Source organism: Lipotes vexillifer, unplaced genomic scaffold, assembly GCF_000442215.2.
Source record: "Lipotes vexillifer unplaced genomic scaffold, Lipotes_vexillifer_v1.1 scaffold377, whole genome shotgun sequence".
NCBI lineage: Eukaryota > Metazoa > Chordata > Mammalia > Artiodactyla > Lipotidae > Lipotes > Lipotes vexillifer.
The window spans coordinates 67,869-93,203 of NW_006794813.1; positions in this window are offsets into that span (position 1 = coordinate 67,869).

Genomic DNA, 25,335 nt, shown 5'->3' on the forward strand with positions numbered 1-25,335 from the left:
CCCACCACCACCCCAGCCTCCCACTTTTCTTCCTAAGGAAAGCTCTAAAATAGAGTTTCAAAGGTTTCAACTCTCTTAACCAGTAGGCCCCCGAGATTCTGCCTTTTTGTGGGCACATGGCATTGACCTTATCTGCAGATCATCTCCGTGGATTATGTTTTCACTAGACATGCCCCTGGGGAAAAATATTGTCCAAAAAAAGGTCCTGTTCTAGACCCACCCAGAATGACATAATATTAAGTGTTTTCCATCTTCAACAGTGATACTCTTTTGAGAACTCACAGCCAGTTTGAATTTAGCTAAGTCCAATGTTTTCTTTCTCTTTTTGGTTCATAATTTCCCAGGGGCCTGCTACCTTCGTGCTTAGCTGAAAATGCAGCATTCTCCAGCAGAGAATGCTCTCTGGTATATTTAAAGCAATTAGGTCCCGGGACTTCCCTGGTGGTGCAGTGGTTCAGAATCCGCCTGCCAATGCAGGGGACACGGGTTCGAGCCCTGGTCCGGGAAGATCCCACATGCCGCAGAGCAGCTAAGCCCGTGCGCCACAGCTACTGAGCCTGAGCTCTAGAGCCTGCGAGCCAGAATTACTGAGCCCATGTGCCCCAACTACTGTAGCCCACGTGCCTAGAGCCCGTGCTCCGCAACAAGAGAAGCCACCACAATGAGAAGCCCGCGCATAGCAACGAAGAGTAGCCGCCGCTCGCCGCAACTAGAGAAAGCCGCGTGCAGCAACGAAGACCCAACGCAGCCAAAAATAAATAAACTAATTTAAAAAAAGAAAAAAAGCAATTAGGGCCCTGAATGAGAAGTTCAGTTATAGACAAAGATAAAAGATCAAATTTTAATTAGCTATGGAAATATTATTTTATTAAAGATAGAGTAATTATAAATTATTATAAAGTTATTTTATAAATTGAAAAGAAAAACAAAACCTTTCATTTTATGGGCTCTGTCTATATTTTGCCTTTACCTCATCATTTCACTTAATTCTCTCAAACACTGAGTTGAACGCTCTTATTCCTGTGTAAGGTATTTGCAATTGTGCTACAAATAGGTGACCAACTAGGGCTGAGGGGTTTCTTGGGATGTGGGACTGGCAGCTAAAAGTGGGCAAGTCCCAGGCAAACTGGGACAAATTGGTCACCCTAGAAACTACCCATCTATTTAGTAGCCTAAAACAGAATGATCATTTCTCACAGTTCTGTGGGCTGAATGGGTGGTGGTTCTGCTGTTTTCACCGGAACTCTCCATATGGCTGCTTGGCTGAGGCTGGATGGGATAAGATGTCTGGGGCCTCACCAGAGATGGCTGGCCCTCTTCCTCCATGGAATCTTTCATCACAGCACGGGGGCCTCAGGGTTCCACAGGGTAAGTGTGGAAGCTGCAGGGCCTCTTGAAACCATGCTCAAAAGTTAAGTATTGCCGCTTCGACCACATAGAGTGATGCAGACTCAGCGCCAGCCCAATTCAAGACATGAGAAAATAGACTTCAACTTTCAAAAAATCTTATTGAAAGATTCATTATTGATGAATTGGGAGATTGGGACTGACGTATATACACTAATATGTATAAAATGAATAAGTAATAAGAATTTGCTGTATAAAAAAATAAATAAAATTCAAAAATTCAAAAAAAAGGTAGAATATATACATTATGTGTAAGGAGTGAAAAAATATCACTAGAGATCTACATCATTAGAAGGATTAAGAGAATATAATAAACAACTTTGCTAAAAAATTTGATTACTTTCTTGAAATGGGCAAATTCCTTGAAGACAAAAACTCCAAAGCTCACTCAAGAAGGAGATTACTTGAATTAGCTCTATGTGTGTTAAATAAATTTAATTAATTAAAAAAAATCTTATTGAAAGATAGTGGACATACAATATTATGTTAGTTTCATGTGTACTACATAGAGATTTGACTTGCATACATTATGAAATGATCACACGAGAAATCTAGTAACCATCTGTCCACATACAAAGTTATGACAGTATTATTGACCATTATTGTGCTATACATTCCATCCTCAGGCTTATTTATTTTATAACTGGAGGTTTATACCTCTTAATCCTCTTCAGCTATTTCACCCACCCTCCCCTCTGGCAGCCATCCATTTATTCTCTGTATCTATGAGTCTGTTTTCATTTTGTTTAGTTTTTTAGATTCTGCATATAAGTGAGATCACATGTGGTATTTGTCTTTGTCTGACTTATTTAGTATAATGCCCTCTAGATTCATCCATGTTATTGCAAATGGTAAGGTTTCTTTTTTATGGCTGAGTAGTATTCCATTGCATTCCACACTTTTGATGGGAGGAGTTGCAGAGAATATGGTCATTTTTAGTCCATCACAATCCCCATCATATACATGAGATTCAGTAAATTTAAGTAACTTTTCCAAGACTACATAGCTCTTAAGTGGCAATTCGAGCCTTTGAACCCAGGTCTGTGTGTTTGAAAAACCCATGAGTTTTTCTGGGTTTGAGTCACCATGCCCTGGTGGGGTATAACTACAACATTCGATAATCCAGAGAGCAAATGGGTATTTTCCTGCAGTGCTGGTGTGGAGTGGTGGAGAACGGAGAAAGAGACATAGAAGCAGTGATCTGTGATGTCTGGATTACTGGCATCACAAGTTTGTCCAGTCTGTTTGGAGAATATATTTGCCTGATACTTGCCTGATTCTGTAAATATGTTCGGGCTCCTGCTGTTCTCCTGCCCCGTACTTGAGTACAAGCTTATTTCTAAAAGTAAATTCTTCAGTGGGACTCAGATATTCTATATTCTTGGCCTTGATGTTTCTCTTTCTCTTATGCATTGTAACATTCTTTTTCTACATAAGCCTTTGGATCATCTACAGTTTGAGAGTTTGAAAGACAGTTGTCCCAAGTCGGTTGTTTTCAAAGAGTGGGGGGTCCCTGAGTCCCTTTCAGGGAGTCCATGAGGTCAAAACTATTTTTATAATGCCAAGGTATTATTTGCTTTTCTCTGCTTTCATTCCATCTAGGGTGTAAAGTGGAGTTTTCCAGAAGCTAAGTAATGTGTGATACTGCAACAGATTTTAGTGGAAGCAGATATGAGAATTCCACTCCTTCCTACTAAGACATTAAAGGGACTTGAAAAAAAAAAACTAATGAAGTCTTCTCTTTTGTTCCTTTTTTTAAAAAAAGTTACTTTTTATTAAAAATGTATTTTTATGTTAGCATATTAAGAGTTTGCTGTGATTTTTAAATTAATACACAAATATTTTTAAAGTTTCTCATTTTGTTTCTCATAGTAATAAAATAAATTTTAACTTACTTTTAATTAAAAATTAATAATAGTCACAGAAGCTCTTTGGAGTCCTCAATTTAAGATAGAGTTCTGAAAGCAAAAAGTTTTCATTATTTTATTAGCTGCCATTTGCAAAGCTTGGGCAATTTGCTCTCTTTTAATCCTCCCAGCAAACCTATCAGGAAGGTACCCCATTAATCTCCTCCCAGAGGCATAAACTAGGGCTCAAAATCATTAGCCACACAGCTTGCATGCTGTGCAGCTAGAATTTGAAGCTAGTTCTATCTGACCCCAAAATCAAACTTGAAGGAATCAGTAACCTCCTTGCATGCAATATACCTGTTGCTTTCCTGGACAGAGAGGTTGAAGCAGAGGTCAAGAAGACTGGATGAATTATTTGAGATGGCTCAGGCAGCTAAAAGCCAAGACCTTCTGCTGTCTGTTCTACTCCTCATAGGGACTTGTCCTTTCAAATGGCAATTCCTTTTGTGAGAAAGGAATGCCTTCAAATTCAAATGATACTATGAACCTGGTGGAGGTCTGTTCCCCTTATAACAGGCATTTCTAATAGCACAGTATGCAGACTTTGCTGAGCACTCAACAAGGAAGAAACGTTTGTCCAGTTATCACATTCTAAACTGCCAAAATACATGTGCATTGCCTTAAGTTTTTCAATTATGTTACAGGTCAGCTTGTGCATTTTATCTGTTCGACTCTCTTTTGTAAAACAATTACAATGGTAAAAACAAAGAAACTATTGAGTACTTAACTATGCGTCGGTCACCGAGAGGAAGACTTGATACCAAGGTCTCTCTGAATCCTCACAAGAATACTCCCAGGCTGGCAGTGGGGTGTCCTACCTGCTTTACAGATAAGGAGATGGGCTTGCCGAGGGGAAGCTACTTGCCTGAGGTCACCCAGCTAGTAAGTAGGCGGTGAGTCAAGTATCAGACCCAGGTCCGGGTGGTTCCCAGGCTAAGATTCTTAACCAGCATGCATTGCAAGATCCTAAAAGGCAATGTCAATCTGTCTGTGGAAAGGAGTTCCCCAAAGTAAACTTGAAGTAGCCCAGGTAAATTAGGAAAGGGTCACAATTTTATGGTCAGAGATTTTAAGGAAAAACCAAGTGATGCAACCTCTTCATGTAATAAGAAAACAGATACAATTCTTTAATTTTGTCCTTAGCTTAACCCTTCACTAACATCCAGCAGCTCGGAGTGTACAGAGAAAGGCAGTAAATTCCTCATCTGTATCCCAGTGTGCCAACTGTTTTGGTTTTAATTGTGTCAGGTGTGTCTTCCTTCTGCCTGGAGGTCCTTCCTTAGGTTTGAAAATATCATGATCACATCAACAGTGTGAGAGGTGGTGGGAGAGCTGAGGTTCCACATGTGTCAACAACAGATGTGCACGTCTCCTGGAGCACTGGAAAAAAGAGTAATAGGAGTTCCCTTAGGGCTGTGCTCCACGTGCCCCAGGAGGGGATAAGGACGAAAGCCTCTGTAATTTATATTGACTGCTGAGGTAACCAGGTGCTTTCAGCAAGCATTCCAGTTGCAAATTTGGGTTTTAACAACCTTCCCAACAACCTCTGGGGAGGGAGGGAGACAAAGAGGGAAGAGATATGGGAACATATATATATGTATAACTGACTCACTCTGTTATAAAGCAGAAACTAACACACCATTGTAAAGCAATTATACCCCAATAAAGATGTTAAAAAAAAAAAAAAAAAAGAAGATAGTACTGAATTAATTTTGACAGAGAGAGAAAGAGAAAACAGTAAAGAAAAGAAGAGATGAGAAAGAGACTAGGAGGTTTTCATACTCCCATTCTATGAGACTCAGCTTCATTCTTGAGGCAATTATTCATTCTCTATAGCTGCCTTCTGGCTGCATAATGCCTTCTGTCCCCCAGAAAGGTACACCAAGATCAATCCAGTCTCTCTCTTAAAGAGGTCATGGTCCAAAATTGAATACCCTTTTTCCCCTCTCCTTGCCCTCATTCAGAGCTTTCTTTTCCTGATACATTTGTCAAAACTCAACTTTAGAAAATAAAGTGATCAACTATTTTGATCTATAGTGTAAATCACCTATAGTTTTTTTTAATCCTTTCATATAGTTCCCTTTCAAAGGAGGGTAAAGAGTAATAGACTCAGGAAGGAAGCTGTTATAAGATTAATGTGGTAGAGTCTTGAACCCTGTAAGTCAAAAACTCTGATAAATCTTGTTTTCATTTTGTTTTAAATTTTACCTGTACTTAATAATTTCCTACACTGCCTAAAATCCCATAATTAGAAAATAGCTCATGTTAAAATAGTTTTCTTATGAAATACAACTACACTGGGAAGATTAAGTAGGATGAGTAGAATTCATTTACGCTTTAATGCAAATTAATAAATTTTCTCTAGCATTTTTTACCTGAGGATCAGCAACCCATTCTTAATCTGTTCTCACGTGACTTATTTTCCTGACATTTTCAGCACCCTCACTGCATATATGCTGGTTTCCCAATGTCTTCCTCAAAATATGATGACAAGAAGAAAATGGCAATATCATGTATTTCTGGTGGTAGGTAAATGGGTGTCCATTCTTTTTGACTTAGGAATTACATTCCTGAGAATTTACTCTATTATGTCAAGTTTTTAAGAGGAGTGGTTAATTCTGTTTGTTTGTTTTTTTTTTTCCTTTAATGATGTGTAACTCATAAAAACAATGAGGCAGCCATACTTTATAATTATACAGAAAAGTCCCTTATATGTATTTTAAGGGGGGAAAAGCCACATGTTAGTAAATCAACATAGTATGATAATGTTTGCTTATTTTTTAAGTATATTTATTTACTGCTATATGAGCTTTTATCTTGAAATCAAGAAACTATTAACAGTGGTTTCCTTTAGGAAGGATAACATTTATAGCATTATATTATTTTGTAATACCTGGAATGTCTTTCCAGAAGTGCCTAGCATATTATTTCCTGTTTGTTAATATCATCAGAGGTTCACTAAGCAGTCACCCTATGGGTCATTTGTGTTTCTTTCTTGGTATATTCTATATTAAACAAACAAATGAACCCCCCAAAATGGGAAAACACCATTTAAATGAATTAGGGAAAAGAGAAGATGTTGATATGAAATGGGTAGACAACATCCTGGGAGTAAACTAACGTATAAGAGTCAGAAGAAAGCACTTCCTCCCTCAATCTAGAGACCCATTGGTCTCCCTGGTTTTTCTCAAGTGACAAAGATTTCAAGGCACTTTAGAAAAAAACAAAACAAAAACATATAAAACACAAGAGAATGAAATAAATGGCTTAAGGCAGAATTGTTCAGACTGGTATCTCATACAGCACTGTTTTTTGCAAAATGTTTTGCAGTAACAAATAAATATGAGAAAAGCTGGCTTTAAAAGTAGTTAAATTATTTATCACAGAAGCACTGGATAATATTAATGTAATTCGTGTCTGTCAAAGAAGAGAATATAGCATGCAGTGTTTAGTTACCTAGCTAAAATTCCTAGAACTCAATTCTAAGTAATATCAATTTTATGAAATGTTTTTATAGGAAAGCTGGTCAAGAAAAGCTAAGAATTAAAAATCTACCTGTAGAAATGCATACCCTATGATTCTTTGTAGTTTGTAGAAGTGAAATAGAAATTTGTTTTGTAATCTTAACACCTCATGAAAAAAGTTTTCAGTGCAGACAGCTGGAGGTAAAAGTAAAATATTATTTAGGAAACGCACCCTTTCCTGATAACAATACTAGTAAGAAATACTATTAAAAAATCACTAAGAGATTTTACTGGTTAAGAGTTCAAGAATTTTGGATCAATATGACAACACTCCCTTTCTGCTCCTACTCGGTGGTGGTTCAGGAGATATCACAATGGCTCAGAGTCCCACCACCTCAATTCCTGATTTCCAGTGTCAACTGAATATTAAGTATTATTTTATCCGAATGTTCATCTTCAACCTTCCTCAAACCTATAGAAATTATCCTCTCCTTTCATCAGTTGACCTTGACTCAGAGCAAAGGAAGCTCTCAGTTGTGACATCCCTTTAATTTTCTAACCCTGTTCTTAAACCTTCTCTGTAGATGCAACCCTCCTCACCTTTTAACATCAGTCTCAGTTTTTAAAAATGTCCTTTTTGGATCAGGTTAAATCTTTCCCCTATGCCATTGTACTCTGTTCCATTTCGTAAGTTCTATCTCTTTAATGATATTCTCTGTTTAGCGACAGGTGGTGGGCCTAGCTGAGTTCTTTGCCCCTGGTTTTAAGACAGTTGATTTAAAGTCTTTGTTTAGTCAATTCAATCCCTGTGCTTCCTCAGAGACAGTTTCTATTTTGTTTTTTACCTGTGAATAAAGAAGGCTTTCTTATTTCTTTGTATGGCTCATAATTTTTTGCTGAAAACAGGACATTTAAAATATAACATGGCAACTCCCCCTTCACAGGATTTATTGTTGCTACTTGTTGTGGGTTGTTGTTGTTTATCTGGTTTACTGACTTTCCCAAACTACTTTTGCAAAGTCTGTATTCTTGTTGTGTATGACCACTGAACTCTGTGTTCCAAGTGTTTTGATAGGGTTTTTTTTTTCAAATTCTTTTAGCAAAACAAAAACAAAAACAAAAATGGAAAAAGACAAAAAATCTCCTGGTCTTTGCAGATTGGCTCTGTGTGGGGGCAGTCCTTCAAAACTTAGCTATGCCATTTACAGCTTTGCTTTCACCTTCACTTCTTGGTTGTGCGGAGCCTGGAGATCAGGCATAGAAGAAACTTTAGGGTATTCTCACATCTCTTCTGAGCCTATATCCAGCTCAGCTCATGTATGTGTCCTTCTTGATTCCTCAATGGACACAGGAACTTTTAAAAAGCCTTTATTCCCCTTTCCTAACTTCTTCCTTCTCAAACTTCCCAAATTGCCTATTACTTGTCTAGACTTCTCCCATAGTGCTATGGTCAAATACTATCATGTTTAGAAACTCAGCAAATGCCATCCAGGAAGTGGCCTTGGTCCCTGGAATGCTCCAAGTTATGTTAAATAAAGCCAAGCCCTTTGACCAGTATTTCTGGAAGCCACCAGACAGATTAAAAACATTTCCATAATTACTTGAGAATAAGGACCATATTGCTCCCTCTGGCACTAGCAACTTGCACCAGGAATGTGAGCTTGCCATATTTATGGCCACTTCCATTCTAGGTGGGGAGAGATGGTAAGCAAGCAGGTATTTCTCTTTTAAATGGTTTTCTCCCCATTCTTTAAAGCCTATTCAAATCTTCCCCATTACACACAAAGCAAAACAAATAAACAAAAGAAAACTTGACCCTTCCCTCAATATAACACCACCTTATCACTTTCCTTCTGCATCCAAGCCTTTTAGAAAGATGAATCTACCTTCCTTTACTATCTTTATGTCTTCCCTTTTGCCATGAAGCCCTTCCAGACCTTTCAGATGAAATTGAACTCTTGATTCATTTTACCTTGCTGTTGTCGATATATAATGTGGTCATGTCAGCTATAACAGTTTTATGCACTTATTTGTTTACTCTGTCCTTGCAAATCCATGAGTCCTTCAGAGGTAAGATCATGCCTTGACTGTTTTTGCATATGCAGAACTTAGTAGAATATATGGCACATGTCACAAATTTAATACATGTGTTGTGCTGAATAAAATCCTTTATATATATAATATATATAAAACAGAATTTGTAGAACTTTACTTATATGTCCTCAACTTAACTTATTTTCATAATTCCAAAATTAAATCTATTTTAAATGGTTTTATAAGGGTATATGATAATGCAAACCAGAGGCACAGTCCTCTGATGATCTGACTTCAATTAATAATACATTTTACAATTACAATTAATAATACAATTAATAAACATCTGTAGGAATGGATGGACTGAATGTTTCTCAGGAACTCTTTTGACCCAAAGCTTTTGGTAAACAGTAAAGACTTAAGATTTGAGTATACACTATCTGTATAAAACTTAACATGCAGATACAGACTTCCTTGCTTTTTGAAAGTTTGCTTTATACCACTTTGGTTTTGTTAAAGACCTACATTAATACTTGTTTTTGCTAACCAAAAGGAATCAGAAGAGGATTTTCTCTTTCAGGAAAAAAGGCAAAAAGTAAAAAGAGCTTCAGCATTTGTTTTGCAGTGAGCCTTTATAGAGGCAACTCACACCCCAAGCAGCATGAGTGGCACTGCCAAGATCCTTCCCTGGGAACTACAGTCAGCATCTCAGCATCAGGCTGCCATAGCTTTGAACTGTGTCTGTGAGCATCTGTGCTTTACCTCGATTTATTTTGTTCATCTATTAGCAAGATGTGTCTTAAAGTTTACATCATTTCATCTAACAAAATATTTCATAAGAATGCTCTACTTTCAGATATCGGGGAAAACCTGTATTATATGTTATCAGTTAGGTAAAAACAGGTTAACACAATAACAGTCATCCATGTAGTAGGTTATAAAATTACAGTCTGACAATGACATAAATGAATGGATCACATCTCATCTCGACACAAGTTAGCTAACAAAGTACCTATGGGCAGGACCAAAAGATTCCTCAGAAGACAATTTGGAGACCAACCTAACACATGGACAAATGAAGATCACTTTTCCAAAATTCTATTTAAATTTAAACCCTTGTCACCTGGGAAATTTTAAGAATAGGCATCGCCAATCACCCATAAAACAATAAAAAAATCATCTAAATAAACATCATGGGAGGCAGAAAGCAGAGTGATCAGGAGCAAAAGCAGAGCTCATTTGCTATATAAAATACATCAATTTCTCATTTAATTACCTGAAGCAAATGGCCTAATTTTATGTATCCAAGTCTTCCTATACTTGAAATAATTATAACATTTATATAGCTCTTTGAGCCAAGGACTGATTTAAGTGTTTTATGTATATTAAATTACTTAATCTTCACACAAATCCTATGAGGTATGTGCTATTTTACAAATGAGGAAACTGAAACACCAAGAACTTAAGTGCCTTGGCCATGCTACAAAGGTGATGGTAAAGTCAGAATTCAACCAAGGTGGTATGACCCCTAAGTGTTTGCTATGACTCATTATATTCTCTGCCTCATCAACAGTGATCATATAACAATACCCATTTTTTAGGGTTACTCTGAGGAGTAAATAAAATAATGTAGGCATAATAAGGGCAGTACTAGTGTCTCAGAAAATAAAAGCTCTTATAGGTATTAAATTGTAAGAAATGTAAGTTTTTAAGGAACTCTCCAAGCTCTATTGATTTCACACTGAAGGGACCAATAACTAAACAATTTAATTTGTCTCTTTGTGGAGAAATAAAAGCAGGTATTTATGGTCAGGTAATTTTTGATAAGGGTACCAGAACAATTTAATGGGAAAATAGCAGTCTTTTCAACAAATTGTGCTGGGACAACTGGACAGCCACATGCAAAATAATGAAATTGGATCTTTACCTTGCACCATATGTGAAAATTAACTCAAAATGGATCAGAGACCTAAATGTAAGAGTTAAAACTATAAAACTCCTAGAATAAAAGAAAACATAGTGGTTAATCTTCACGTCCTTATGTTTGGCAATGGTTTCCTAGATGTGACACCAAAAGCCCAAGGGGAAAAAAATAAATATATTGTGCATTATCAAAATTAAAAAATTCTATGCTTCAAAGGATACTATACATTTTGGGGGCTTCCTGTTCTATTCCACTGGATCATCTCTAATAATTTTAAATATTTCAGCATTTTAATATATCTTTATACTTAATAATGCAGATACCTTACCCTTCTTAAATATTTGGCATTTAAATAAATCTGTATAACTTGTAAGGAATGCATCATCCTTTTATATTCCTCTTCAAAATTATTTTATATAGACTTGGTCTTCTCCTCTCCCAAGGAAATTTTAGAATCACCTTTCAAGTTCCATGAAAAATCTTGTTGGGATTTTTATTCAAATTGTAGTTAGCTCATAGTTCAATTAATGGAGAATAGATAACTTGACAGCAGAAAAGTATTTTCTATCATATATAGCATATATTTCCAACTCTTTAGATCTTGCTTAGAGGTTCTTAAATAAAATATTTTCCCATAAAGTTAAATTTTATTAGATAAGGTTTCATGTTACTTGTTTTGAAATTATATTTTTTGCAAATTTAGATTACTATTTGTTCCTGATATAAAGTAATACATTGATTTTCATATACTGATTCTATATCCAGCACACTTGCTGTACTCTCATAATAACTGTCATTATCTGACTGAACATTTTCTAGTGATTCTATTTAGATAAAAATAAAATCTTGAATGACAGTTTTATCTTTTACTTTTTAATCCTTAAATATTCATCTTCTTTTACTTTGTTATTTCATATTCTAGAAAATGTAAAATGATGAACAGAAGCAACAACTTTGGGCTTCACTGTTTTTTGCCTGATCATTAAGAAAATTTTTGTAATATTCCATTATTAATCATGAGATTTGTTGAGGAATGTTACTGGCTTGCTATTTCAGGTTAAGAAAATGTCTTATTAATACTTCTCAAAGTTTTATCTTAAAAGGGGTATTGAATTTTATCAAATGCTTTTTGCATCTATTGAAATGATCATAATTATTTCTCCTTTAAGCTTGTAATGTATTGAATTACATTAACAGTTTAGAATGTGAAAACACCTTTTTTGTCCTTGGTTGAACTCAACTTGATTAGATGTATTTTTACCACACTTTGCTGAATTAAGTTTGCTCCCTTTTCCTCCCTTCCTCCCTTCCTTCCTTCCTTCTTTCCTTCCTTCCTTCCTTCCTTCCTTCCTTCCTTCCTTCATTTCTTCCAGGATAATTTAGTCAAGGACACATTAGAGAGGAACACACAAGTTAGGAATTCATGGGGTTTGAGGAGTAAAGATAGTGGCCAAGTGAGGAGTTAAAAGCCTGAGTGGAGTGACGAGAGCAACTGCATGGTCCAAGTGTTAGAGTCCAAGCAGGATGGGAAGAGCAACCATTAAAATTGACCATGGTGGTGTGGAGAAGTTCAGTGACCCCACAGTGGTTTAGCAAAGTCCAAGCTGAGTAGAAGGATGTCCTCACAGTAGGTATCAATAGCAGTACAACAAGGGGATTGGTTATATACTGGGAAATTTGATCAAGTTAGTAAATATGGTGAGGATAATAAGAGTTAGGTTTCTAACTGTGAGAGAAAGGAGTTAGAAATAAGGAAAGGCAGAAAGCTAAAATCAGCCTTGTGGTGTTGGATAGAAAGTGAAGTTATTGGTGTTGATCTCATGGTTTTCTATTTGTGCATATACATGCATATATAAGGACATGAATAAATACATGCACACTCATATATTTCTTAGCTCCAGCCATTGAAAGGATCTAAGAGAAAGAATATCCTAATAGTACTCAGCATACCTCATGCCCATATCTTGACTTGTAAATACTATTCTATACCATAAGGAGCCAGGATAAGGAGATAGATAGATGATAGATAGATAGATAGATGATAGATAGATAGATAGATAGATAGATAGATGATAGATAGATAGATAGCAACTGTGCCAAGTTGCTTTATATATTTTGATTTTACTATTCAGTGTATTTAAGTTTGTGAAAGGAAGACTAATACATATATGTAGTATATGTCATATATACTGACATATGTGTATATATCATTATATATATAATTATATTACTAGCACATTATTATAGTATATATATCTTCTTTTCATAAACTTAAATGCACCAAATAGTAAAAGCAATATATATTATATATATTTAAATTATATATTATATATTAATTTTTCCCTCCTCTCCCTTTACTTTTGCTTTTTCCCTTTTCCCACTGTTCTGAATAGAATTATAGGTGTTACAACAGGGGTAACACATTTTAGGGGCAAAGAAAAGTCAGGGTCAGAGAGGTACAGATGAGATAAAGTTATAAATGAATTGTTTAATATGAATCTTACTTAGAAATTTTTTAAAAATCAGTCTCTCTTAACTAGACCAACTCATCAAGTGACAACAGATGTATAAATTCATGACAAAGCAGAACAAAAACGCTTCTTAGGAAAATAACTACATGTGGATGGATCATTGGGCATGCTGGAGCTTTTGGGGAGGACTGGGAGGATGGGGTGAGGATTAAGGAGTGAGGCCTGGGAGGTGTTAGCAAAAGATTATGAACCGTCTTACACACAAGAAAGAAGGATAGAATCATGCTAACTGCCTAAACAGTGTCACTTTTGATAACCATCTGATTCAGTAGTGAATATGTATGGCTACTGTGAAGTTCAGCAAATAAATTCAAATGTTCCCATATCCTAGTGTTCAGCAAACTCTGACCCACAGCTAGTTACTGGTATCTCAGGGTCTATGACTGAAATGTCCATAGCAAAGAGATTTACTTGTAGCTTAGCCAAAAAGGACAATACAGTAGTTATTCAGAGCCCAAGCTTTAGTATCAGACATATCTGAGATGGGATCCTGGCTCTGCTACTTACTAGCATATACTCCTGAACAAGCCATTTAATCTCTTTGAAACAAAAAGTTCTCATTCATAAAAGGTGTGATAACATGTATTTTAAATTGCTCTTGTGAAAATTGTTGGATAATTTATATAGGATTCTTTCTATAATGCCTGTAACATAAGGAGTCAATGAATAAAAATAAAAAATAAACACTGCTTAAAAAATGAATAAACTCATGCTCAAAAATGGAAAAGCATTCTCAATGGGGACCAAACAATAATATGGCTCAGCTGCAATAAGCATGAGATTTCTTGCAATAGAAGTTAGTAAACAATCTTGATCTACTGGCTTTCTCAATCTTAGCAGTCTATTTGTTTATTCTCTGTATCTCTGTCACTTACTTTTTCTTCTAACTCAGTTTTTAGTGTCAGCAGTAACACCTCAAGAAAATAACACTAACAGGCCTGGGGCAGGGTGAGAGGGCAATATCCAAAGTTGCTACACTATATTATTTAAAATATCTACTTTCTAACAAAAAATTATGAGACATGAAAGAAAACTGGAATGTAAGACCCACACATCAGGACAAAAAAAGCAAGCAACAATAGCTGCCAGTAGAGGAAACCAGATGTCAGATTAAAGAGAAAAACACTTGAAAGTAACCTTTATAAATGTGTTCAAAGAAATAAAGTAAACCATGTTTAAAGATGTAAAAAAGGTAACATGACAATGTCACATCATAGAGAATATCAATAGAAATAGAAATTTTAATGGATATTTTCAAGTTGAAAAATAAAAGAAAGTGAAAACCACACTCAGTGTATATCAAAGAACATAAAGAATAAAGAGAAATAATGAGAGCCTCAGAGAAATGTATGCCACCATTATAGACACCAACATATGTATAATGTAAATTCTAGAAGAAATTGAAAGAGAGAAAAGAACAGAAACAATACTTGAAGAAACAATGGCTGAAAACTTCTCAGATTTGTTGAAAACAACCTACACAACCAGGAAGCTCAATAAACTCCAAAAAACTAAATGCAGAGAGATTCACAGACAGATATATCCTAGAAAAACAATGAAAGTCAAGGAGAAAAATGTCTTTGAGATTAATAGTTGGCTTCTCAGAAATAGATGCCAGAAAGCAGGTGGATAACATATTCAAGGTGCTCAAAGAAAAATGTTGTTGACTACTATAAACTCTATATCCAACAAAGCTATCTTTCAAAAATTAAAAGACATTTCCAAATTTTAAAAATATGAGGTAATTTGAAGACAGTAGACCTCATTCAAGATAAGTTCTTCAGCCTGAAAGATATTAACCCCATATGGCAATGTGAATCCATATACATACAAAAAAAGTCAAGGACATAGACAGAAGTAATTATGCATGAACAAGAATAAAGTACTTAGGAATGAATTTAACAAAAGAGGTACAAAACTAATACTCTGCAAACTATAAAACACTGTTTAAAGAAATTAAAGATGAATGAAAACATCCCATGTTCATGGATCAGAAGGCTTAATATTGCTGAGAAGTATTGGGTTGGTCAAAAAGTGCTTTCAGTTTTTAAGTAAAAATAAAAGATAAATTTTTCATTTTCCCCAAGAACTTTATGGAACAATGTATTCACCCTTTTGTTCCACTACCTTCTGCCATTTTTCAGGCAACTTTATAATTCCATCTTCCCAAAACTTTTTATCTTTTCTGAGCAAAGAACTGTTCCAGGTGCTTTTTACAATCTTCCAGGAAATTGAATATTTCCATTAAAAGAATTTTGTAAAGACCAAAATAAATGGAACTCCAAAGATGGAATGTCTGGTGAATACATCAGCAATCCAAACATGCAAGGTCTGGTGAGTATGGTGGGTGAATCAGAACTTCCCAGCCAAGCTGTAACAATTTTTGCCTGGTCATTAAAGAAACATGCAGTATTGCATTATCCTAATGGAAGATTATGTGTTCTGTTGCTTAATTCTGGACACTTCTTCTCTAGTGCTGCTTTCAGTTGGTCTAATTGGGAGCAGTGTTTGTTGGAATTCATCATTTGATTTTCCAGAAGGAGCTCATAACAGAGGACTCCCTTCCAATCCCACCATATATACAACATCACCTTCTTTGGATGAAGACTGGCCTTTGCTGTTGTTAGTGGTGGTCATTTCGACTGCCCCATGATCTCTTCTGTCCCACATTATTGTACAGTATCCACTTTTCATTGCCTATCACAATTTGGTTTTTTATGGGGTTTTTTGTTCTTTTTTTTTTTTTTCATCTTTATTGGAGTATACTTGCTTTACAATGGTGTGTTAGTTTCTGCTTTATAACAAAGTGAATCAGTTATACATATACATATATACCCATATCTCCTCCCTTTTGCATCTCCCTCCCACCCTCCATATCCCACCACTCTAGGTGGTCAAAAAACAGTGAGCTGACCTCCCTGTGCTATGCAGCTGCTTCCCACTAGCTATCTATATTGCATTTGGTAGTTTATATATGTCCATGCCAATCTCTAACTTCATCCTAGGTTACCCTTCCCCTTCCCCGTGTCTACAGGTCCATTCTCTACATCTGTGTCTTTATTCTTATCCGGCCCCTAGATTCTTTAGAAACATTTTTTTTTAATTTCATATATATATATATATATATATATATTAGCATACGGTATTTGTTTTTCTCTTTCTGACTTACTTCACTGTGTATGACAGACTCTATATCTATCCATGTCACTACAAATAATTCAATTTTGTTTCTTTTTATGGCTGAGGAATATTCCATTGTATATATGTTCCACATCTTCTTTATCCATTCATCTGGCAATGGACGCTTTGGTTGATTCCATGTCATGACAATTGTAAATAGAGCTGCAGTGAATATTGTGGTACATGACACTTTTTGAATTATGGTGTTCTCAAGGTATATGCCCAGAGTGGGATTGCTGGGTCAAAAGGTAGTTCTATTAGTTTTTTAAGGAACATCAATACTGTTCTCCATAGTGGCTGCATCAATTTACATTCCCACCAACAGGGCAAGAGAGTTCCCTTTTCTCCACACCCTCCCCAGCATTAATTGCTTGTAGATATTTTTCATGATGGCCATTATGACTGGTGTGACATGATACCTCATTGTAGTTTTGATTTGCTTTTCTCTAATGATTAGTGATGTTGAGCATCCTTTCATGTGTTCGTTGGCAATCTGTATATCTTCTTGAGAGGAATGTCTATTTAGGTCTTCTGCCCATTTTTGTATTGTTTTTTTTGATTTACTGATATTGAGCTGCATGAGCTGCTATAAATTTTGTACATTAATCTTTTGTCAGTTGCTTCATTTACAAACATTTTCTCCTATTCTGAGTGTTGTCTGTTCATCTTCTTCATGGTTTCCTTTGCTGTGCAAAAGCTTTTAAGTTTCATTAGGTCCCACTTGTTTATTTTTGTTTTTATTTCCATTTCTTTAGGAGGTGGGTCAAAAAGGATCTTGCTGTGATTTATGTCATAGAGTATTCTGCCTATGTTTTCCTCTAAAAGTTCTATAGTGTCTGGCCTTACATTTAGGTCTTTAAGCCACTTTGAGTTTATCTTTGTGAATGGTGTTAGGGAGTGTTCTTATTTCATTCTTTTACATGTAGCTATCCAGCTTTCCCAGCACTACTTATTGAAGAGGCTATCTTTTCTCCACTGTATATTCTTGCCTCCTTTGTCAAAAATAAGGTGACCATATGTGCATGGGTTTTTCTCTGGGCTTTCTATCCTCTTCCATTGATCTATATTTCTGTTTTTGTGCCAGTATCATACTGTCTTCATTATTGTAGCTTTGTAGTAATAGTAGTAGTATTGTAGTAGTAGACTCTCAAGTCTGGGAGCCTGATTCCTCCAGCTCCGTTTTTCGTTCTCAAGATTGCTTTGGCTATTCAGGGTCTTTTGTGTTTCCATACAAATTGAGAAATTTTTTGTTTTAGTTCTCTGAAAAATGCCATTGGTAGTTTGATAGGGGTTGAATTGAATCTGTAGATTGCTTTGGTAGTAGAGTCATTTTCACAATGTTGATTCTTTCAATCTCAGAACATGGTATATCTCTCCATCTGTTTGTATCATCTTTAATTTCTTTCATCAGTGTCATATAGTTTTGTGAATACAGGTCTTTTGTCTCCTTAGGTAGGTTTATTCCGAGGTATTTTATTCTTTTTGTTGCAGTGGTGAATGGGAGTGTTTCCTTAATTTCTCTTTCAGATATTTCATCAGTAGTGTATAGGAATGCAAGACATTTCTGTGCATTATTTTGTATCCTGAAATTTTACCAAATTCATTGATTAGCTCTAGCAGTTTTCTGGTAGCATCTTTAGAATACTCTATGTATAGTAGCATGTCATCTGCAAACAGTGACAGTTTTACTTCTTCTTTTCTTGTTTGGATTCCTTTTATTTCTTTTTCTTCTCTGATTGCTGTGGCTAAAACTTCCAAAACTATGTTGAATAATAGTGGTGAGAGTGGACAAGCTTGTCTTGTTACTGATCTTAGTGAAAATGGTTTCAGTTTTTCACCATTGAGAATGATGTTGGCTGTTGGTTTGTCACCTGTGGCCTTTATTATGTTGAGGTAAGTTCCCTCTATGCCTACTTTCTGTAGGGTTTTTATCATAAATGTGGGTTAAATGTTTTCACATGCTTTCTCTGCATCTACTGAGATGATCATATGGTTTTTCTCCTTCAATTTGTTAATATGATTTATCACATTGATTGATTTGCATATACTGAAGAACCCTTGCATTCCTGGGATAAACCCCACTTGATCATGGTGTATGATCCTTTTAATATGCTGTTGGATTCTGTTAGCTAGTATTTTGTTGAGGATTTTTGCATGTATGTTCATCAGTGAGATTGGCCTTTAGTTTTCTTTTTCTGTGACCTCTTTGTCTTGTTTTGTTATAAGGGTGATGGTGGCCTCATAGAATGAATTTGTGAGTGTTCCTCCTTCTGCTATATTTTGGAAGATTTTGAGAATGATAGGTGTTAACTCTTCTCTAAATGTTTGATAGAATTCGCCTGTGAAGCCATCTGGTCCTCAGCTTTTTTTTGTTGGAAAATTTTTAATCACAGTCTCAATTTCAATGCTTGTGATTGGTCTGTTCATATTTTCTATTTCTTCTTTGTTCAGTCTCTGAAAGCTGTGCTTTTCTAAGTATTTGTCCATTTCTTCCAGCTTGTCCATTTTATTGGCATGGTATTTGTTGTAGTAATATCTCATCATCCTTTGTATTTCTTCAGTGTCAGGGTTACTTCTCCTTTCTCATTTCTAATTTTACTGATATGAGTCTTCTCCCTTTTTTTCTTGATAACTCTAGCTAATGGTTTATCAATTTTGTTTATCTTCTCAAAGGACCAGCTTTTACTTTTATTGATCTTTGCTATCATTTCCTTCATTCCTTTTTCATTTATTTCTGATCTAGTCTTTGTGAATTCTTTCCTTCTGCTAAATTTGGGGGGTTTTTTGTTCTCCTTTCTCTAATTGTTTTAGGTGTAAGGTTAAGTTTTTCATTTGAGATGTTTCTTGTGTTAGGATTGTATTACTATAAACTTCATTCTTAGAAATCCTTTTGCTGCATCCCATAGGTTTTGGCACATCATGTTTTCATTGTCATTTGTTTCTAGGTATTTTTTGATTCCCACTTTGATTTCTTACATGATCTCTAGGTTATTAAGTAGTGTACTGTTTAACCTCCATGTGTTTTTGTTTTTTTTTTACAGATTTTTTTCCTTTAATTTATATCTAGTCTCATAGTGTTGTGGTAGAAAAAGATACTTGTTGTGATTTCAATTCTCTTGAATTTACCAAGCCTTGCTTTGTGACCCAAGGTATGGTCTATCCTGGAGAATGTTCCATGAGCACTTGGGAAGAAAGTGTATTCAGTTGTTTTTAGATGGAATGTCCTATAAATATCAGTTAAGTCCATCTTGTTTAATATATCATTTAAAGCTTGTTTTTCCTTATTTATTTTCATTTTGGATGACCCTTCCATTGGTTAAAGTGGGATGTTAAAGTCCGCTACTATGATTTTGTTACTGTTGATTTCCCCTCTTATGGCTGTTAACATTTGCCTTATGTATTGAGGTGTTCCCATGTTGGGTGCATAAATATTTACAATTGTTATATCTTCTTCTTGGATTGATCCCTTGATCAATATGTAGTGTCATTCTTTGTCTCTTTTAGTAGTCTTTATTTTAAAGTCTATTTTGTCTGATATGAGAATTGCTACTCCAGCTTTCTTTTGATTTCCATTTTCATGGAATATCATTTTCCATCCCCTCATTTTCAGCCTGTATGTTTCCCTAGGTCTGAAGTGGGTGTCTTGCAGAAAACATATAAATGCGTTTTATTTTTGTATCCATTCAGCCTGTCTATATCTTTTGGTTGGAGCATTTAATCCATTTGCATTTAAGGTAATTATTGATATGTATGTTCCTATTATCATTCTTAATTGTTTGGGGTTTATTATTGTAGGTCTTTTCCTTCTCTTGTGTTTCCTGCCTAGAGAAGTTCCTTTAGCATTTGTTGTAAAGCTGGTTTGTTGGTGCTGAATTCTCTTAGCTTTTGATTGTCTGTAAATATTGTATTTTCTCTGTTGAATTTGAATGAAATCCTTGTTGGATAGAGTAATCTTAGTTGTAGGTTTTTCCCTTTCATCACTTTAAATATGTCCTGTCACACTCTCTGTCTTGCAGAGTTTCTGCTGAAAGATCATCTGTTAGCCTTATGGGGATTCCCTTGTATATTATTTGTTGTTTTTCCCTTGCTACTTTTAATATTTTTTTCTTTGTATTTAATTTTTGATAGTTTGATTAATATGTGTCTTGGCATGTTTCTTCTTGGATTTTTCCTGTATGGGACTCTCTGTGCTTCCTGGACTTGATTAACTATTTCCTTTCATATATTAGGGAAGTTTTCAACTATAATTTCTGCAAATATTTTCTACCCCTTTCTTTTTCTCTTCTTCTTCTGGGACCCCTTTAATTCAAATGTTGTTGTGTTTAATGGTGTCTCAGATGTCTCTGAGGCTGTCCTCAATTCTTTTCATTCTTTTTTTCTTTATTTTGCTCTGTGGTAGTTATTTTCACTATTTTATCTTCCAGGTCACTTATCCGTTCTTCTGCCTCAGTTATTCTTCTATTGATTTCTTCTAGATAATTTTTAATTTCATTTGTTTTGTGGTTCATCTTTGTTTGCTCTTTAGTTTTTGTAGGTCCTTCTTAAACGTTTCTTCTATTTTGTCCATTATATTTCCAGGATTTTGGATCATCTTTACTATCATTACTCTGAATTCTTTTTCAGGTATATTGACTATTTCCTCTTCATTTGTTTGGTCTGGTGGTTTTTTACCTTGCTCCTTCATCTGCTGTGTGTTTCTCTGTCTTCTTATTTTGCTTAACTTACTGTGTTAAGGGTCTCCTTTTCTCAAGCTGTAGGTTTGTAGTTCCCATTGTTTTTGGTGTCTGCCCCCAGTGGATAAGTTTGGTTCGGTGTATTGTGTCAGCTTCCTGGTGGAAGGTATTGGTGCATTTTTTCTGGTGGATGAGGCTGGATTTTGTGTTTCTGGTGGGCAGGACCATGTCCAGTGGTGTGTTTTGTAGTGTCTGTGATCTTATTATGATTTTAGTCATCCTCTCTGCTAATAGTTGGTGTTGTGTTCCTGTCTTGCTATTTGTTTGGCATAAGGTGTCCAGCACTGCAGCTTGCTGGTCGTTGAGTAGAGCAGGGCCTTAGCATTGGGAGAGCTTTTGCCATTTGATATTATGTGGAGCAGGGAGGTCTCTCATGGACCAGTGTCCTTAACTCTGCTCTACCACCTCAGAGGTGCAGGCCTGACATGCAGCCAGAGCACCACGACCCTGTCAGCCACTTGGTTCACTCTTTATGACAAACTCTAGTGGGAAGAAGCTGCATAGCACAGGGAGATCAGTTAATGCCTTGTTGAACTGATACCTGCTAATGCTGGATGGTCTCCTGCTTAGGCAGGGGTGGCTGTGGCTCACCACAGGACAGGGATTTTGGCCCACAATTTGTTTTATAAACGATTCATTTTCATTACATTTCAGTAGAGAAATGCATGTGGAAATATGGTCAAGAAGGTTTTCTTCACTTTACTTATGTGGAACCCAAACATCTTAACAATGAACCCAGCTGGTGCAAATGATTTTCAACACTTGATTTGAATATTTTGAGTATGTTGGTTATTTCCCACATGGTATAACATTGATTGTTCTCAATTAATTTCTTGATTTGATAGCTATCAACTTCAACTATTTTACCCGACCATGGAGCATCATCCAGCATGAAATCTCCAGCACAAAACTTCCCAAACCAGGTTTGACATGTTTAATCAGTCACAGCACCTTCTCCATACACTGCACAAACCTTTTTTTTTGCATTTCAGTTGAGTTTTTACCTTTCTTGAAATAATAAAGCATAATATGCCAAAAATGTTGAGTTTTTTCTTCCATCTTCAATATTAAAATGGCACACAAAAATTCAACAATTTTGACAAGTCATTTTTAAAATGTATGCTGATATGACAGCTATCACATACAATCTAACAAACATTGTTTCAAATGATGTTAAAGACAGCTAAGTGCTACTACAGCCATCTTACAGAAAAAGTGGAATGAACCATCCCAATAAATACTCCAAACTCTACTCCAGATTCAAGGTAATTCCTATCAGAACATCAGAAGACTTATTCATAGAAATTGACAAGCTGATTCTAAGATTCATATGGAATTGCAAGCTTCCCATAACAGTCAATACAATCTTGTGAAGAAAGAATAGGACTCACAGCTACCTATTTCAAAACTTACTACAAAGTTATGTTAATCAAAACACTGTGATAGTGGCATATGTATAGACATATATACCAATTAAACTGAATTGACAGTCCAGAAATAAACCTATACATCTGTAGCCAAATGATTTTTGACAAGGGTTTCAAAATTATTCAATGGCAAAAAATAGAATCTTAAACAGTGGTGCTGGGACAACTTAAAATTCACAGGCAAAAGAAAAAAGCTGTATTCCTATCTCTTGCCATACATAAAAATGAACTCAAAATAGATTAATGACATAAATATGAGCTAAAATTATAACACTCTTAGAAAAAAGCATATTGTTATGTCTTCATGACTTTGACTTGAAAATAGATCCTTAGCTAAGACACCAAAAGTATACAAAAGAAAATAAAAGATAAAATGCACTTCATCAAAACTGAAATATTTTTTTGTATTAAAGAACAATATCAGGAAAGTGAAAATACAACCCACACATTGGTAGCAAACAGTATAAATGATCATGGTATAATTTCCAGAATATACAAAGAAATTTACAACTCAACAATTAGAAAACAAACAAAAAACAACTCAATTTAAAAAGTGGGCAAAGGACTGAAATACATTTCTCCAAAGAAGATATACAAGTGGCCAGTAAGTACTTGAAAAGATTCTTAATCATTAGTCACTAGGAAAATACAAGTCAAAATGACAGTAAGATATGACAAAATGACAATAAGTAAAGTTTCACACCTACTAGGAGGCTGTAATTATAATAATTTTGAAAAAGGAAATAGCATCTGGGTGATTGTATGTAACAAGCTTCATAAACTGTAGAAAACAGTTCATCAGTTACTTTAAAAATTAAATCTAGAAATACCATATGACCCAGAAATTCTACTCCTAGGTATATACCTAAAAGAAATGGAAATGTATGTCCATCGAAAAACTTTTACATGAATCATTATAGCAACATTATTCATAATAGTCAAAAAGGAAAACAGCCCAAATGTCCATCAATGGAAGAATGCATAAAAAAACTGTTGCATATATATAATGGAACATTATAAAGCCATGAAAAGAAATTAAGTACTGATACATGCTACAATGTGGATGAAACCTCAAAAACACTAGGCTAAAAGAAAGAAACCAGACATAAAAGGTCACATGTTATATTATTCTGTATTTATGAAACATGCAGAATAGATAAATTCACAGAAACAGAAAGTCAATGGTGGTTGCTGGGGCCAAGGGAGGGGAAGTGAGGAGCACTGCTCAATGGTACAGGGTTTTATTTGGGGTGATAAAAAAAGTTTTTAAACTACAAAAAATTGGTGATTGCACAAAATTCTGAATGTACAAAAAGCCACTGAACTGTTTATTTTTAAATGGTTAATTCTATGTGAATTTTACCTCAATAAATGTTTACATATAGAAATTAAAGAAAGAAAGTAGATCCATGGTTGATTAAAGCTGGGAGAGTAAGGACTGTGGGATGATAGCTAACTCATCTTCAGTTTCTTTTTTTTTTTTAATTACTACAATTTTAATTTATTTTATTAATTAATTTATTTTTAACATCTTTATTGGAGTATAATTGCTTTACAACGGTGTGTTACTTTCTGCTGTATAACAAAGTGAATCAGCTATACATATACATATATCCCCATATCCCTTCCCTCTTGTGTCTCCCTCCCACCCTCCCTACCCCACCCCTCTAAGTGGTCACAAAGCAATGAGCTGATCTCCCCGTGCTATGCGGCTGCTTCCCACTAGCTATCTATTTTACATTTGGTATTGTATATATGTGCAGTTTCTTTTTTGTTTGGTAAATATGTTCAAAAATTTACTGTAATGAAGTTTGCATGTATCTGTGGTTATACTAACATCCACTGAATTGTACACTTTTAAACAGATGAGTTTTATGGTATGTGAATTGTACCTTAATAAAGCTGTTAAACAAGGAACTCATATATTGTGTTCATTTTCTACTGGTGTCATAACAAACTACTATAAGCTTAGTGGATTAAATCACCACAGAATATTATCTTACAGTTCTGTAGGTCAGAAGTCTGATATGGGTCTCACTGAGTTAAAATCAAGGTGTCTGAAGGGCTGTGTTTGTTTCTGGAAACTCTAGGTAAGGATCCATCCCCTCTCCTTTCAGGTTGCTGGTAGAATTCAGTTCCTTGCATATAGTTCCCTGTATTTCAGAAGCAGCACACATTCACACATTCATCTCCCTCTGACCACAAATTGTTGACTCTTAAAAACTCATGTTATCAGTTTGGTCCCACCAGGAAAATATAATCCCCACCTCAAGGTCCAAAACCTTAATCACATCTACAAAAACTCTTTGCTATATAGCATAGTTCATATGTTTTGCCATAATAATATATTCCAGGGTATAAGGGCATGGACAACTTTGGGGGAGTCCATCATTCTGCCAATGACATATGTTAAAAATAAAATTTTCATATTCTTATTAGAAAGTATAAACTAATAACTTCAGACATTGGTAAGTGAAAAGAATTATTAAACAAAACTCAAAAAGGAGTCAATGGAAAACATTGATACAATTGACTATATTAAAACTAAGAACTTTGTTCATCAAAAACACCACAGAGAGCTGGCTAGGGGCAATGACTTTGGCAATCTATAGGAAGGTGGTAATTTGAGACACTCTGGGGAAAAAAAAAATGTCTACTGGACTAGAAACTACACACACACACACACACACACACACACACACATATATATATATAAAGGGAAAGA